Below are 14643 nucleotides of genomic sequence, written 5' to 3' on the forward strand. Positions count from 1 at the left end.
AGTGGCACAGACGAACACTTATAGCCTGGGCTTTAAAGGGCCTGAAAATTGATTTGAAAAGAACAGTAAGTTAATTTTGCATAGCTGATCTCTTCAATAAGCCTGTATTTTTCCCTTGCCCCATTAAGAATAGTGAGCAGCTTCCCCAGAAGTCGATCTCAGAGTCTAATCAAACCTGTTCTCTCTAATTGAGGTTAATCATAGGAAAGTGGTCAGAGAAAGATGGTCCCAGCAAACGATGCCCTGTTGTGGTCAGTTAATGTGGGGCTCGTCCTGTGGTTATCGCGCAGCAGGATGAGTACCCCAAGGGCTCTGAACACAAACGCAACCCCAGCTGCAGCTCCTGAGGCCCAGCCGCTGCGGGGACCGTGGTGGAGGAGCCTCGGGAGGAGCTCCCCAGCCCCAGACACTCATCATTAAAAGCATCTCAGTAACACAATTTCGCTTCTCGGCTTGGTGACCCGGTCATTTCCTCCTGGGAGATCAGCTCCAGGAGCAGCGACCGGTGGCTTCAGCACAGAGGTCTGGCCTCTGCCACCTACCACTTCATTTGTGTCATCCCCAGCGGTTCCCTCGCCCGCCTCCTGCCCACAGACACGAGCTGCGGGTGGTGGCCGCCCCACCCCGGGCTTCACCGCCGCTCCCCGAGGGTGCTGGTGGCTGCGCTGCAGACACTCGTCCCCGAGGCTGGAGCTGCCACCACCTCGGCGGGACCAGCGCTCCGGGGCTGGGCGTGGTGAGGGCAGCAGAGATGGGAGCTCACGTCCCCCCCACCACGCGATGCCCGGAGAGCTCTGCTGGGCACGGCAGCCCCTGCCACCGAGAGGCAAGCACGTCGCTTGCTGCTTCAACGTTTGTTTTCCTTGACATGTTCTTGAACTAAATAAATAATATGTTGCTTTTAGCAAGGCTGGCGGGTTACTCGGAATCCTGTCTCAGCTCTCAGTGGGAAATGGGCAGAGCCTGAGCCCGCTGCACCTGCTGCAGGCTCACGGCTGCTGCCACAGGACTCGGGATCTCAAGGACACGGAGAGCAGAAGGGACAGCGGGGCACGTGCTGCAGGAGCGTCCCCAGCTCTCGCCAGCCCGCACGGCCCTGTGCGGGGTAGAGGCGTGCTGCAGAGCAACCCTCTACCCCAAAACGATGCACTTAACATCCAGGCTTTGCAAAGAGAAAACATGTTTTTATTTGATCTGTTTTCCTAAGAACTGCTCTGTTTTATTTCTGATGGAACAATAATCTGCACTCTTACAGGGTTGGAGAAGTTGGGTTTCTGGGGGAATTTGACAGCAGCTTTACTAGTTTATGGCAGAAAAGAAAAGGCACTTAAGGGGAATTTGTTTGTCACTTGAAAATTAGCCTAGAGGAAAGAGAATCTTCAATTCAAATTTAATTAAAAACTGATGAACCGAAAGCCTTGTAGTGGCTCTGTGAAGTCCTATTCTTACAGCACGAGAACACAGCACTGATAAGCAGCAAGAAGAAAATAAACACAAGAGATTTAAAGCTAAAACCCAAACAAAAATGGGCCAAACCATAATCCAGTGGCACCAGACCATCACCAAAGCAGAAATTGTCCCACTGTGCTTAAACAGGGGTTTCTGAAGCGATATGAAGGAAACTGCTTAGTTGCTTGAGTACAACTGACAACAGCCCATCAAACTTACCAATCATTTCATCCATCTCTTAAAACCTTGAGGCCAGGACAGTGTAACTTTCAGGAAGATATGCTTTAGTCAGGCACAATTTACTTTGCTGGATTCAGAAGTAACAGGATGAAACTCTGAACCACTTTATATAGGAGAGTAGGCTGGGGATTTTTAACAATCCTTTGAGGCCTTAACATACATGAATCAGTAACACTTATGTATTTGGGACCTTCTGTTCTATTGAAATGCACCACGACACTACTTACAGGCGTCTGTGCTGCCCGTACAGCTTTTCCCCCGGCTGTCACTTGTGGAGCGTATGCTTCCAGCCAGGTGCTTGAGTTTTGCTGCTTCATTTGAGATGTTCATCATCCGAAGCCACAGAAAAGTTTGTAGTCAGCTTTGCACTAGGTTTATCAGGTACAATTTTCACAAAGAACTTCAGAGCCTATTTTTCACAGGGAACCTGCAGAGGGGACGTGCACTCCGAGATGGTCACACCTCCATCAGCTCCCAGGTATGTCCACCTGCCCGTCTCAGCTTTATCCTCCTTGCTCCACCCTGTTCTGTTTTCCTTCCAGCCTCTCTCTAACCTACATTCCCTAACCCCCATTCATTAAACGGCAGAGCCTGCTGCGAACGGGTCACACGTCTGTGTCCGGTGTTTGACAGCTCAATCATCGGCTGGTTTTGCGTCCGAGGCGAGGAGACGCTGTCCCGAGGCACACACACGTCCCTGCGCGGCCACCGCTCACGCCAAGCCCGTGTAATCACACGTAACTAGGGTCAGCCTTGTCCCCTAAGACATCAGAGCATGTTCATAAACAGCTAATAAACGCACAAATGACTACTGACTTTGCCCAAGAGGAGAGGTTGGATCAGCGCTTGCTTCGCTCCAGAAGGGCAAAGCTCAGAGTCCCGCGGCGGCGGCAGGGACGTCCCCAGCGCCGCGGGCCGGAGGGGCTGAGCAGGTCAGACAGCCCTGAGAGCGTGCGGTGAGGTGAACCCCAGCAGACAGACCTCTGAGGCCAGAGTGCACGGCTTCACAGATCCAGCTAGACCCAGTTAATCAACTATGGGAACATTAATTACTGGCTGCTGCTCTTTTTATTTCAGTAAAACCAACTGGCATTTTACCATATCAATGTAATACAAAAGTGCCAGTAAAACCCCCCTGATCCCAGGCCCTGAATGCTTTAGATTGATGATAATTTCTTTGCAGCTCTTACTGGCAAAGCACAATTTTTAAAATGGCCCCAAATACCAACTGATAGACCAGCCAGAGGAATCACATTTCCTCAGACACTTCAGACCTGCTGTTTATCACCCTACGTGGGATGTGATATACATTGCTGTACATATTCTGCAGGTGATTTATGATTAAAGCATATTGTTCAAATAAGCTTCATATATAAAGAACCGAAGCATTCTGTTACACGGACTCAAGGAAGCCCGTAGCAATTGCTTCCCCACCACTGTCTGACCCTCCCACCACTTTCTGAGAGGCAAGAAGAGCTGCAGGCGGTCGGCACTGCCTCCGCCCTTGGGACAGCAGCTCCTTGGTGGGGTAGGGAGGAACAACTCCCCTGCCTGGGACACTGCCGTGAGGTCACATCTCTGTGGTGAACGCAAGCCAAGAATCAGCTTAATTACATAGAGGAGATGGGTACAACGATATATTAGAATGGAAATAATGACTTTTTCCTCCAGAATCAATATGCAGATGAGTGAACACAGCACATCCAACAGTGCCCTTCTCAACAAAACCACAGGAAAAAATGCACTCTGAAATAAAGTATTGCTGTACTATTTCGAGACCAATCAGGCAGCAAACACGTTCCCAAAATTAAAGTTAATGTAATGAGATGCAAATTAGCTATTCTACACAGCCATTGCATGTATTATTAAAGATAGACCATAGCTGTTTATTTCAGTTTTTCAGTGTTTAGGGAAAACATGCAAGACACAAAGAAGCCCACCCAGTAGGATCATTTCTCACTTCTCTAGAAGGCAGGAGCGTTATCCACGGGTACAGGAGCAGAGGTCTCCTCTGCACAGAGATGCTCATCAGGCTCCAACATGGAGCTTGGTTTCTTCCCCAGTTTTCAGTGGATTTTGGACTGGTAATTTCAGTGCAATTCTGATCAGCTAATACTAGACTTAAGTATGATTACAGCTTTTGTTAGAGATGGCAGAATCCCTCAAACAGAGCCTTAATCCTTGCCTGAGGCTTCTAATTCAGAGCAGACCTCCAACCAGGCTTCTAAGCCATTTTTGCTTTCTCCCAGCCCCAGACTGTGAGCAGCTCATGGCTCACGCAGGGGCTCAGGGCGACGTAAAGGGCATCGTTAAACCATGGCAGGGATGCAAATGGCATTTCAATCAACAAACTAAACCATTCTTACACAGAGCCTTAGTTCTCCAGGATTGAACTCTCCTTCCAGGAAACACAACTTAAAACCCCTTTAATACAAGGATTTCTTTGGTCTTTTGTTCGCTCTTGGACTGGTGCAATCATTAATCTAGAAGAGAGGATTTGCCACATCTCTGGTGGAAACAACATACAGCGGGTGCCTAAAACAACGAGCCAGGCCTGATCTATTCCCCAGTAAGAAATGGATAGCTGATATCTTAATTTGCTGCGATGAATCCATTTCTGGAAACATGCATAAAAATCGAGTGCTGCTTTATGTTTAAACGATGAGCTGAAAGCATGAGCTGCCTCATGTTTAAAGAAGCCTACAGGTATGGCCACAATCTGGCAAGCTAATACAAACCCCCAAGACTGATCCATTAATTTGATATGTTCCCCTGGCAGGGTTCTGTCTTTGTTTCTTCAGGAAACGACACCCTTCCCCCTGCTCAGAACCCAGCAGCACCCAAAGTGAAATGGGAACAAAACAACACAACAAAAGCTCTTTCACATCAGGCTGATGTAGTCTCACTGCTAAGTGCTTCACTTTTTCAGAATTAATATAATTTCCATTCAAACACTGATTTTATGTGAGAGCAGAACAATTAGGGAGGCTTTACAGGGGTTTTTTTCCCTCCTTAAAAAAAAGAAGATGGTGACTACAAGTGAGGATGTTAATGTACCCATGCAATTCCGTGCCTCTTTGTAGCTCTGATATGGTTAAGAAATATCTTCACCTGACTTGAACAACTTCTAACTTGCACTGAAAGAATCTTTCAGAGAGGAAGGAGAAAGTCAAAACAAAAAGAAATTGGAAACTTCAGCAACTCTGTGGTGCTGAAAGAAATGGGGAGGATGAAATCTCCTGCTTGAGTAGTTTCTTTGTAGTATTTGGCCTTGGAAATGAATTGCCCTTGGTTCCCTATTGCTTTGTCTGCTGACGGCCACCGAGGCTCACGCAGATGAAGAACAACTCGGGTACCAAAGACGATCACCTGCACCCTCGGCGTTTCTCCCGCCCTCCCGAGGCTGCAGAGGCAGGTGTGGGCTTTGCAAAGGGTCTTCCCTCGGACTGATCGGCTCTCGCTGCCTCTCGCACACCTCTTACAGATGGTGACACAGAGCAAACCCATTTCCCCGAACTACTGCATTTTTCTTTTCATTATTATCTCCTTTAAAAAGGCACAAATTGAAAATGAGATGCAGAGCCACTGGCCTCTTTTGAGCTATGGTTATTAGCTGTGTTGAGGATGAAAGTGGTATGACTCCCTAGATAAATATATAGTTCATTAAAAGTGTTCTGGATCACTATATTCTACTGATCAAAAGCCTAAATCACACAGTTAGTGACATTAAGGAGCTATATTATGGTTTGAGTTATATCTGGATAAAACCCCTCACGAGAGCCGAAGGGAAGCCCAGGCGCTGCTGCTGGGCAGTGCAGAAGCGGCCCCGTCTCCGACCCCGGCACACACCCCCCCAGGCAGAATTTCATCTCCAGTTTTCAACAGCTTATAGAATTTACGCTGTTTCAGAGTAACAGCCTGCGCACAGGGAGAGCTGGTGGCCCCTTCACAGAAACGCAGTTTGTTAGGTTCTTCTCGTTTGGATTTTAAATAGGTGTGCAAGCCCAACTAGCACCACGCTACTTCAAAAGTATTTTAAAACCCACAGCTGAGATGCGTTTCCAGCAGTAGCCCAGCGGAAAGCTACAGGTTTGGGAAACTGGGGCATCTTTGTAACATGAACCTTCAATTTTTAAAGTGCATTTGTGCTAAGAAATTTGCAGGGCAGCCGCGCCCCACCTCGCAGCGCCCCGGGCAGTGCCGCATCTCCCCCTGGCCCCCGCCCATCGCTCCCGGCCTGCGGGCTCCTGCCCGGCCGGGGTTGCACCTGCTGCTTCAGGAAGGAAAATTCCCTCGAGGGCTATAAACCAGTGCGACTAAGCTCCGCTCGGATCCGCGCGGGCCCAGGCCCTGCCGCCGAGGGCTGCATTTTCAAGAAATACTTTCTCCTAAGTATTGTATTTACGGAGCCACGGATCACCGGCTCTTGCCATTGAGTGCAGCAGAGTCAGTCACTGCTGTGAAAGCGACGCCTCTCATATTCACGGGACAGCGCAGGCTTTAACTGCAATAGTTCTCGGGTTAATTCAATCAGCACTATTTAAATCATGCCTGATGAAATATTAATTCTGGAGAACAACTGCATGCTGATTTACTCTGAGCTGCTAACACTGATGGAAGGTGATCTTCCCCGCTCTCCTGTACTACGGTTCCTTTACAGTACACAGCTTAATAAAGACCCAGAAACCCACAAAACCTCCTGTACGCCCAGACTGTGACTCTCTCGGTCATCTTCAGAGGTCTCTGCAAAACCCCAGCCTAACCTCGTGAGTCTCTTCTACAAATCTGCCACTCTCCCACTTCCGATCATTTCAAATCTGGCTCAATAAAAGCCATCGGAGACAAAGGACATGAATACTGATGACAAGTTTTGCATCCAAATTATGTCTCAATCAGTCAATTTTAAAGACACCACAAGTCTCTTGTCCAGCTTCAGGCTTTTTCAAGGACACCGCAAAGTCCAGGCGACTCTGCTCCTCCGTGCCAACCCTCCCAGAGCCTCAGGAGTTGGCGGGGGGGTGCCCGGGTCCCACCGCACCGGCGGCAGCTCCTGCTCCACGTCGTGGCAGGGACTTGCTCCTCTCTCCTGGCTCCCTCCCCGGCACAGCTCTCGGGGCAGGGGGGACCCTGCGCTTACCCCACCGCTTCGCTACATTTAAGCGGGACAGCCCACAGCTGTAGGAACTGCTGCATTTAGGTGTGTTTGCAATTAGACAGGAGCTTTGCTAATCAAAAGCAGGAGAGTGCCAGTTGTCGAATGTTTCTCCCTCCCCCTTCCCTCTCTGGGAGTTCTAGTCTAGGCACTGATAAATTAAACTAGGCATCTCCTTTGACTAAGATGGATGGCAAGCTTAAATGATATCCACTGAACAAATGGCTGATTTGTGTATTCTTCCATTCAGGATTAGGCTAATAAGATGTTCATTTATGGATCTATTACTCAGTCATTTAACTGCTTGAAATAAGAGGACTGGGCAAATTCCACCATCCAGGGATTGATTTCCATCTTTTTAGGCCATATTTTAGTGGAAGGTTTGCTAAGGTAATTTACTGGGATGTATCAAAGCATTCATTAAGATGACACAGTACTTTGAAAAACTTGGGGTGTCTGAAGTCTCCAGGTTTAAGGCAGCTGTGTGCCTCCTCACCCCGCTTTTCTTTTTTGCAGTTGCTGAGAAGACGCAGGTTCGGGTTGCTTCAGACTGAGAAGCGAAAAGGAAAACTGAAGCCACAGTCGCTGCCTGAGCACGCCGTGGTGGGTCCCGCTGCCCATCACAGCCCCGACTGCTGTAAGACTGTAACACCTAATTTCAGTATTATTTCAGGGGCAAGTCTGCATCTGCTGCAGCGATGGAGAACACAAGGTCATTCGCATTTTTATGGAGGCATTTGCCTTCTTTATGCCTCTCTCACCAACAGAAGGGACATGGTTTCTACACACCCCGCTCACAGCTGCTCAGCCGGCGCTCAGCGTCGCCGTCCAGCTGAACGAGCACCGCGGGGGCAGCGGCAGGCTGGCCAGCCCCGGGCTGCGCTCCCTCGGCTCCCTCAGGCAGAGGCTTTTGGGGACAACAGGAAATTACACAGCAGATCTCTGCTTGGAGTGAAGATTCGCAGCCACTAATTACCCACACCCAACGTACCGAGGCTTTGTGTCCTGATAAACAAACTGGCGCTCCAGCATCTGTGAGGACAGCCTGCTGTGCTAGCAGTTAATGCAGGGATGGGGGCAGGCTTTCTGCTTGAAGAAGAATAAAAAGCATCAGCTGTCTGGTTCTGCTAAATTAAACCAGGAAATAACTAAAAACACTGGTATTTAAGCTGCTGTCATTAGGATCCAGCATTAACAGGCATTTCTGCATGAGCCAGCTCTTTGCTGCTCTCCTCCCCAGCCTCCAGCCCCACACCAGCAGCGCTCCCGGACCCACCTCCTGCGCTCGCCGCAGGGCTCCGTGTCCCACAGGGCTCATGTCCCACAGGGCTCCATGTCCCGCAGGGCTCGTTTCCCACAGGGCTCGTGTCCCACAGGGCTCATGTCCTGTGGCTGCCGCGGCCGTTCCAGGCGTGGAGCCGCACTCGGGGAGCGACCGTTTGTTCACAAGCAGGAGGGCAGAGACAACTGGAACTCGTGCTGCTGCTGGGCAGGTTTTTTAGCTCACGCTTTGGGATGGAGACTGCTGGTGCTTCAAATAAAAGAGGGGTGCAGGCCGAGCAGGGAGAGTGCCCAGGCAAGAGGGAGGTCTCCTGCAGGCCCCGTGTCTCGACAGGAGCACGGGTCAGGGCAGGGCGCAGGACGCAGACGCGGGATGCTGCGGGTGCGCAGGCTGAGGGGCCTGCGAGGGCAGAGCTGGCGGACGTGCGCTGGGAGGGAGCAGGAACCGGCGCAGCAGACACGCCACTCACTCCTCCCCGGCCCCGCACCCGCGTTTCTAACACACCCTCGAGGTGCTCGCACGCCTTCCCGAGCTGAGGTTAACGGCTCTACCCCCACGCTGCTGCCAGCCCACAGAAACCTCCTCACTAACTTCAGGGCCCTCCAGCCCCAGCGCTGGCACACTCCTCGCTGGTCGCTTGGGGAACAGCTCATTACCCAAGATTCTGATAACGCTGCTGAGCAACAGCGGCAGGAACACAACTATCCTCCAGCAGGTATTCACCCAGCGCTTTTGTCCCCTTGCCTAACTCTGGAGCATAATGAGCTCTAAAGGAGCACTCTCCTGTTTGAGATCATTGGTACCTTCTGGAGACAGAAAACAGGAGGGCATAGAAGAGTTCTTAATTTATACTTCATCTACTGGGTCTTAGTTAATTTAACAGGTCCTTACATTCATACGACAAATTATCCCTCCAGAAAACTGAGCCGGTGCCAGGACATAACTGTTTCATTTAACACACCCACCGTGTAATGAAAGCGTATCTCTCTATACATGCTGTCTTGTACTTTACATTAACAGAAATTCTTACGCATATTAGTGCTCTTTTTCCTCTAAGTAATGTGTCATTTCAAGCAGACAGTTAAGAAGAAGAAAATACAAATGTAGCCTCAAGAAGTGCCCTTTCATCTAGCAGAGCGCTTTCTTCCTGCCTGCTAAGGATAAGAGGAGAGATCAGACATAGCGTGGGGTCAGCCGGAGAGAGCAGCAGTGCCCCGCTCCAGCTCCCAGCACAGACCGAGCATCCGCAGCACCGGCTGCCTCTGCTCCGGCTCCCCCGGCCCACAGCAGGGCCCCCACAGAGCCCGGGGCTCCGCAGGGCTGGCTCAGACCTGGAGCGGGACACGGGTGAGCCCCCCTTGCTAGCCAGGGCCACAGCCTCCGGAGCCCGGTGGGGCCGAGAGAGCGCGAGCGACGCGCAGCACTGGGGCCAGGGCAGGCGCAGGCAGCTGCCCGCCCGCTGCCAGGCGGCTGGAGCTTCGCCCCGCGCTGCCTGCTCCCTGCCCAGCGCTGCCGCGCCCCGAGGCGCAGGGCAGAGGCAAGGAGAGCCGGAGGAGGGTCACTGACCGGCAGCGGGGCTGCATGGGGCAGGACAGCGGCGGGATGTCCGTCTGTCCATCTGTCCATCCATCTGTCCATTCACACGGCCACCCATCTGTCTGTCCGTCCATCCATCCATCCATCCATCCATCCATCCATCCATCCATCCATCCACCCATCCATCCCCCACCCAGCAGCCCCTTCTCCCCACTGGACCCTGGTTCCTGGACTGCAGCCCCCAGCCTGGCAGGGTCCCCCCTCCACAAAGCGTCCCTGTGAAAAACCATTCCCATGCTGGCTTTAATCTTTTTGATTCCACCTGCTTTCAAAAATCAGTGCAGACCACTGAGCTGTGTCCAAGTAAAAAGCTCAGTCCTACATTAAGTTTTCTCTTTTGCATAATGCATTTAGGAGTGTATCTATTTTTTATTGCAGAATAATATGCCTGGTTTATATACTGGCATCTTTTTGATGTACTGAAATTCTGTGCAAATTCACTATTCATCACAGGGAAAGCCAAATAAATAAATACCACCGTGGCCCTATTTCACAGCCACAGTTATAATCTTTTCCAGGTACTACCTGCTTCATTATCTGAGTGAACAGTTTTATCTTACCCACAAGGCAGACCTTCTGAATTCACAGTTGGGCAGATATAACCTTGGTTATTTAACTCGGTCTAAATGGTACTCTAATATTCCTCTTAACTGCTGCTCTTAAACAGTTTCCCCCTATAGTTGTTAATCACATTAAAAGGTATTGGATATATAACTTCCTTTAATTATGTGAAAATATTGGTTGCTTCCTTTCTTTGGAGCGTTATGTACAGAGCAGCAATGATTGATGCCAAGAGTTCCAGAAGGCAGTCAGGAAAGCTCCGAAGTGTTGATTCCTGCCTTAATTGGAAGACACCTGGGGTTTTTTAACCCTTTTGATTTTTACTTTCTGTTTTGAGTCCGAAGTTATTCTGCATGTGTCATCACTACAGTAATCAATACGTGTTTTGTCCTCCACAGATCTGCCTCATCACTTTTCTCATTTAGACAACCCCGGAGTCCTTTGCTAACGAACCCCGTCACACGCTAATACGGCACGGAGGATTTACATGTGGCACTCTAAGCAGATTTAGGAGAAGGGGACGACACCCAGCTCATCACTACAGGTGCCGCAGCCTTCCCAAGCCACCTGCGTATGGCTGCTGTGCCAGAGTAGCCCCATGGCCCCTCAGCCCGGCGCTCGCGTGTGGGAGCCGCCGCCGACCCCCCCTCAGCCAGCGCACGCTCAGGTGCCTGCCCCCGGCATCCCCAGGAGGGGAACACGGCGTCCCCAGGAGGGGAACACGGCGGCAGCAAGACAGCACTTCATTGCGCGAGGGTGCTCAGGCTCAGGTCGCCTCTACACCTCTCCTGCGAATGGCGCTGCCACCTCCTGCGCAGCTCCCCGCCTCGAAGCCAGGCTTTGGACACCCAGCACTGTCCCCAGAGCCCAGCTTGGAGCCTCGGGTCCCATCTCCTGCTCCATACCCGGAGCGACGAGTGCATTCCCCGGGGCCTGGTGGACCCTTGGCCCAGCCAGCCCTGCTCTGGCAGAAGCGCGGGGACGGGCGGCAGAGCTGAAGCACCAGATGTCCTGGCATCAGCTGCTGGCAACCGAGGAGAAGCTGGTGCTGCACAAGTGGGATCTGCTCCCCGCCTCCACCGACGGCAGGGGAACATACGTGTTTCCTTGGGATCTGAGCCCAAAATGAGGGCGGCTCAGCGCCATGCCACAGGGGCACAAGGGGGCTGTGCCACGGAGAGCAGCAGCGGGGGGACATCACCCCCACCGTGGGACAGCAAGCTGGCCCAGGAGGGGACACAGCACGGGCCCATCTCACCCCGGGGCTGGCTCCGACAAGAGCCCGGGCCCGAGGAAGAGCCGCCCGACACAACCCTCCCGCAGCGCCAGCGGCTCCTGCCAGGCACCGCCCAGGTCCCCTCATCGCCAGGCGATCAGGGCAGGGGGCAGAGGGGACAAAGCGATACCCTGACCAAACCCACCTTCTCTGAGAGAAAATGAGAGCTGAGAATACTTAATCTCTCTCTGACTCTGGGCTTCTGTTCTCGGATTGTCACAGCATATTTAAAACTCTGCCAATCCTCAAGAATTTGCAAATATTCCACGTCTTTCCTTCACACCAGCAGGTCTTTCCAAGATCACTGCAACACATGTCAACTTCTACTAATATTTGGTACAAAATATACAGTATAGAAGATTTCACACCAAAAAACCATCGCTTCTGTTGGAAACTGGAATGCTTTCAGACTGCAGGCAGGGCGCTCGCTCTGCCCACGTTCGTGTCTAGCTGATAAGCTGAACCTTCGCCTCAGAAAATACCACAGGCTCCGAGCCAGGGGCTCGTTCCAGCCCACACACAAGAAGGGTGACACAAGAATCTGGAGAGATGCAGTAAGTAACTGAGACTCTCCAACGAATTCCTCCAATTTCCCCATGTTGCTTTCCTTACCGCCCTGCAGCAAAGGCTAAAGAGGGAGGAAGAACCCACGTGCTGTCCCCAGGGCAGCCCAGGCTCTCCCAGCCGCCCCGCTGGGAGCCCCCCGGCAGCCCAGTGCCCGTCTTTGGGGATAAACACGATGGGCAAACCCCAAATCTGTAAAGTGGTGGGGAAAAAAGAAAACAAAGCGGTTCAAAAATATATAATCTTAAATACAGTGCTGAGACTGTCTGTACCCCGCACATAAAAGTGTGCTTGGGTTTTCCCACCATGGTTCCAGGGTCCTTATTTTTTTTGGAGACCGCAAATGATACTGAGTCTTATATGATACTGTAATAGGAAGTGCATGAAATGACAAATTAAGAGAAAGAGTGTTTGTGACAGTGATAAAAGGAAAGTTTAAGGCTTGTATTTAGATAAATTGGCTGGAAAATTTGATCCACACAGTCTTTCAAATACGATTATACAAACATAATTTGCATAAATATTATAATTAAAATTCTGCCTATGGCATAATAAAAAAGGGAAAATAGTATTAAATGATCAAGGCATTTGAATGTTTGAAATATCACTGTGTGATGTTTCATGCTATCCATTAAATAAGTAATTTATTGCAAAACCTATCAAAGCAAAAGGAAATTAAGTCAGATAAGGCTGGCTTTTTATTTTGCAGGGTTTTCTGCAGAGGACGTCGTTACTTTCAGAGCACATTTGATTTTTCCAAGGTACAAACTCAGAGTAATTATAATACTGGATCTGCTTTAGAGCTGCGACACTCCGGGTGCAGTAACCACGGCGCATGCTGATGAGCAGCTCAGGATAACAGGGGCCAGTAACCGTCATTCTCGGGCAGAAGCCCTACCCCAGAGCTCGGGTCCCCGCTCGGTGCCACCTCCCGCCTCCTGACGCAGCTGCCCGGTGCCCAGCACAGCCATGGCTGATACCTGCTGAGCTCAGGCTTCGGTCATCGTAGGAGAAGGGTCCCCACCGCCCCTAAACCCCCCTCCTCAAGACCAAAGCCGGTGTAACGGCACTGCCTCACACCACTGCTGGGTGTGACCCGTTTGACATCACCACCAGCTTTCTGCAGCTCTGAAATACCACGAGAAGGACCAGGCCTTGGAGCCAGGTCTGACTATTTTTAGTTCCTCCAAAGCCATTCAGTCATCCCTGACACTTGCAGAGCAATTTGTCATATTCATTCCCCCCCTGCCTTTTGATTTACCCCGGCCATAAATGGCACTCAGGTCACCTTCTGGGTGACACATCTCATCCTGCTGCACGGCCCGCGAGGCCCCAGCCACGGACAGGTGAGAGCTGCCGGGAGGGGACGAGCGCCCTGTGCCTCAGCAGGACACTCCCAACCCCTCTCACAGCCCTGTCAGGGCTGGCACCTGTGCTGCGGCCAGGAGAAAAGCCAGGCTGGCCAGGGCACAGCAAAGCTGGGCTGGCCAGGGCACAGCAAAGCCGGGCTGGCCGGGGCACAGCAAAGCCAGGCTGGCCGGGGCACAGCAAAGCCGGGCTGGCCGGGGCACAGCAAAGCCAGGCTGGCCGGGGCACAGCAAAGCTGGGCTGGCCGGGGCAGCACCTTTCATGGGTGAGTCTCCAGAGAGGAGCTTGCAGGACCTGCTGGGACTTGGAAATATTTCACAGTGATGGCTCCTCCCCAGGTCCCTGTGGCAGCACGGCTGCTTGCCCAGGCCCCTCTCCACCTTCAGGGGCAAACCTCTGAGCATCAACCCCAATTAATTAACGATGCCTTGAGCTAAGTGAAGACAGCAGCATCCCCCAGCCTCACTGGGACTGGTTTCTGTATTCCTCTACCATTCTCCCAGGACTCGGCAATCATACCCAGGAAGCTGCCAGCAGACACCCTCAGTATTTTAGCAAGTTCCTTCCAAATCCAGCCAGCCCCTGGTAATCACGTTGCAATTTAAAATCAAATACCTGAAACAGTATGTGTGATTAGAATGGGTAAGAGCAAAAAGCAAAGCTGTATCAGGAGCTTCAGAGCAAAGATCCTCTCCAGCAGATTCAGATTTAAATCAATAGGAGAAAATAAATTAATAGTTGTAAATGTGAACAGAGACAACGCTGCTCTCCTCCCCACTCAGCTCAGACTCCTCTTTGATCACTGCTTTGTCTGGGGAAAATGCAAGGTTGCGCCACAGCAGCAAGTTCTCAGCCACTGAACCCCTCAGGAGAGACACACATCTCCCCGGGGATTTTCTGAGAACTTCAGGAAACTCTTGGCTTGGGGATAAAAAAGAGATTTGGTAGCCCTATGGTCTTCAAATTTGGAAGAATAGCGAAACAGCCGATACTAGGGCTTTCCAGAATGATGTGTCTATCTTCCAAGAGAACTCAGTAACAGTGAAAGGCAGGAACGTGCCTTTGAGAGGTCCCTCCCGCACAGGCACCGCCCGTCCGCCGCCCCGCGCTGGCTCGGGGCAGGGATGCTGGGACCAGGCGAGTCTCTGTCCCGCG

This window comes from Strix uralensis, chromosome 20 (assembly GCF_047716275.1).
Source record: "Strix uralensis isolate ZFMK-TIS-50842 chromosome 20, bStrUra1, whole genome shotgun sequence".
Classification (NCBI taxonomy): domain Eukaryota; kingdom Metazoa; phylum Chordata; class Aves; order Strigiformes; family Strigidae; genus Strix; species Strix uralensis.